Source organism: Capsicum annuum, chromosome 4 (genome assembly GCF_002878395.1).
Source record: "Capsicum annuum cultivar UCD-10X-F1 chromosome 4, UCD10Xv1.1, whole genome shotgun sequence".
In the NCBI taxonomy this organism is placed as follows: Eukaryota; Viridiplantae; Streptophyta; class Magnoliopsida; order Solanales; family Solanaceae; genus Capsicum; species Capsicum annuum.
Genome location: NC_061114.1, coordinates 198428987 through 198432608, shown reverse-complemented (window position 1 = coordinate 198432608; position 3622 = coordinate 198428987). Strand labels below are relative to the sequence as shown.

At 36.8% G+C, this 3622-nt stretch overlaps 1 non-coding gene across 1 annotated transcript; it reads left to right on the top strand.

The window, feature by feature from the left end:
- The first annotated feature begins 2226 nt into the window (after positions 1 to 2226).
- On the top strand, positions 2227 to 2333 carry LOC124898235. The gene has a single exon (XR_007055211.1). It is a non-coding gene; the product is annotated as a small nucleolar RNA R71 (small nucleolar RNA).
- The last annotated feature ends 1289 nt before the right edge of the window (positions 2334 to 3622 follow it).

Below are 3622 nucleotides of genomic sequence, written 5' to 3'. Positions count from 1 at the left end.
GTGTGGGAATGAGCTCATTAGCTTCATTGGTAACCACAGTCATCCCACCTTTCTTTGGGACACAATATATTGGGCTGACCCACTTGCTGTCTGAAATTGGATAAACAATCTCATTATTGAGCCACTTGATGACCTTTTTATGCACCATGTCCTTCATTACCAGATATAATCTATGTTATTGTTTCATCCTTGGTTTGAAACCTTTTTCTATGTATATCTTGTGCATACAGAAAGCTAGATTTATCCTTGTAATGTTAGACATCTGCCATCCAATTGCCTTCTTCCTTCTTTTTAAGACTGTCATTGCTTCCCTTACCTGCATATCAGATAAACCTGTAGACAAAATAATAGGCAAGGTATCATTGTCACCAAGGTAAACATATTTCAAGTGGGGAGGAAGAACCTTAAGCTCCAATTTTAGACCTTCATCAATTGATGCTTTGGGAGATGGGCCAATTGGCCTGTTTAATGGCTCAAAAGGCAGCTTTCCCATTTAAACCGCCACCAAATTCATAACTTGGAATAATTCCAGTTCCTCTACATCTCCATGAAGATCATGACCCATCAAAGCTTTCTCTAGTGGGTCATCAGACAACAATAGATATAGCTCAGATGCAAGGTCAATAACTGATATGAAAAATAGTTTTTCATATGTCGCTGGCAATTTCAGTGCCTTGTACACATCAAAAACCTCTACTTTATCATGCGCTCTCATTGCCATGTTCCCTGCTGCTACATCAATTAGTGACTGCCCTGTCGCTAGGAAAGGGCATCCTAAAATAAATGAAACAACCAGATCAGCTTCAAAGTTAAGAATCACAAAGTCTACTGGAAAGATTAGTAATTCCACTTGAACTAAAACATCTTCAATAATTCCATCTGGCCTAGCAAGAGAACTATCAGCCACCTGCAAAATAATGGTTGTGGGTTTGGGACTCCTAATACCCATTTTACAGTACCAAAATGTGGGCATAAGATTTATGCTAGCTCTCAAATCACACAATCCACGAGCACTAATGGTCTACCCAATAGTGATCTGCAAAGTAAAACTACCTGGATCCTTCAATTTTGTGGGTAGTTTGTTTTGTATCTTGGATGTGCACTCCTCAGTAAGTGAAACTGTAGCATACTCTGTCAACCGATTGTTGGTTTTCATTATGTCCTTCATTTATTTTTTATATTTTGGAACACTCTGTAGAATATCAATGAGAGAAAGATTTACATGAACCTGCTTTAGAAGATCCAAGAACTTCTTGTAATTGGCCCCTTCTTGATGTTTCTTTTGCCTTTGAGGAAAGGGTAAAGGTAAATTCTTCTTCTCCACTTGAATTTCATCACATACAACTTTTTCTTTGACCCTTTTCTCCTCATTATCTTTAGAATCATCATCAGTGACTGTGGGACTAACCTACTCAGGTGCCATCTCCTTTAACTGCAACCCACTCCTTGTTATAACTATATTTACGTGCTTTGGATTTGCCTTTATATCACTAGGTAAGCCTCCTTGAGGTCTTGTGTTTTATGATCCCAAAATATGACCAAGTTGCAACTCTAAATTCTTAGTGATCAACTGTTGACTCTTTAAATCTGCTGCAAACTACGCTTGATTCACCAAAAGCTGCTTCATCATATCGTCCATATTACTTGTTTGAGTAGTAGTTTGATTATTCTAAAACTGTTGTTGATTCTATTGCACTGACCCCATCTACTGATTATTATTTTGTGCCTGATTTCCACCCCATAAGAAATTAGGATGATTTCTCTAGTTAGGATTATATGTGTTACCAAAGTTCTGCTGTCCTGGACGATTCACATTCCCCACATATTCACAGAATCTAGATTAACTGCATAAGAATCTGCCGCGTGTTCACTACTTCTACATACTTCACAACAAGAATTCACCCGTTGACTGTATTAGCCGTAGCTACTTCTTGTGGAACTCCCAACTTCATGTTTTTCAATTTAGTAAGCATCTAATTGTACATTGCTGTAAGTTGGGCTGATAACGTTGTGAACTGATCTACCTCTAACATACCAACAACTTTCTTAGGAGCATTCCTCGAATTAGAATGCCATTCAGGATTCCCTTGTGAAATTCGATTCAGCAATGTGTACAATTCATCATAAGTCTTATCAAGAGCTTACCCACCCGCTGCTAAATCCAAGAGAATCTTAGTATTTGGCTCTAACCCTTTAATGAAATTATGAACAAGAACATCGTTAGACTGATGATGGTGAGGGAAATTTCTGAGCTTACTTTTGAATCTCTCCTAAGCTTGGTAAAGATTCCCTCATTCTTTCTATCTAAAACTTAAAATCTCACTTCTCAAATGTACAGTCTTCCTAGATGGAATGAATTAAATAAGGAACTTCCAACCTAGATTTTCCCAAGAAGTAATAGAGAGTGGTGGTTCAGCATGTAACCACCTCTTTGTTTCCCCAATTAAAGACAAAAGCAAAGAGTGTTAATCTGACATAATCAGTATTCACCCCTATAGGAATGTAAGTATCACTTACTTCCAGGAAAGGTCTGTACGTGCTATTGTGGGTCTTCATATGAAAGGCCATAAAATCTCTTAGCCAAATTCAGTAACTACACCATATTCTGCTTTAATTCAAATCAACCACCTGGCTCGGGCTTGTGAATACTATTGGTTGCATGGTTCGTGAGTAGAATTTCCACATCACGAATAATTCTAGCAGTTGGTTGAGCAGGAAAAATTTGGATAATCGAAGCTGGTACATGTCTGGCATTTGGATCGACATGATCATTTGGATCAACTCTTTCAGCCATTTGAATCTATTGAATGGGATATTGAGCTCTTCGCATTTGTTAAAATATTAGTTCTGGTTCTACAAAAGGCTCTACCAACTCTTTATCTCTCTTTAGTCTTGTAGTCAGCTAAACCAACAAAAATTCAGCCACTAAGATCAAGACATTAACACTTAAACTTATTATCAAAAATAAAAAATTTAGTAAAGTACTGATTATACTAGTCCGCGGTAACGGTGCTAAAAACTTATTGTGGCTCAAACGCACACGCAAGTGCACGTGATCATACAAGTAATATAATAACTTAGACAGTCAGATATCGTTCCCGCAAGGACTAAGCAACTAGAAATTTAAACTACTTTTAGTTTTAGACAAGGAGGTATTAAGTGTTGTAAAGTATCAAGATGATTGTGAAATTGTGAATAAAAATGTAAATTAATAAATAAGAAATAACAATTTGTGACAATAGCAAAGCAAGCAACGGTTGTAAGAAATAACGGTTAGAATTCCAGGGTTGAGGCACTTCTAACAATCTTATAAATCTCCATTCTTATCGCAGTTTAGTTAGTTATCGGGTTGTTGATTCACAAGGTTTATAGTATGATCTTGTTCTCCCGACCTTAAATCTTCTATCTATCTGAATATTGCAACTACAACTCCCACAGAGATGCAACAATTCATCTAGATTCATAAAGTTATCTTTTTGAAATTGAACCAAACAAGGCTTCTAAGTATATCCATATCCTAGATGATAATTCAAACCTCTTATTTCATAAAAGCATAAGAACCTTGCTCCCTAATTTTTTCGTTCTATCCTATGATTCTCCTCCTAGATTCACATAGAAATAT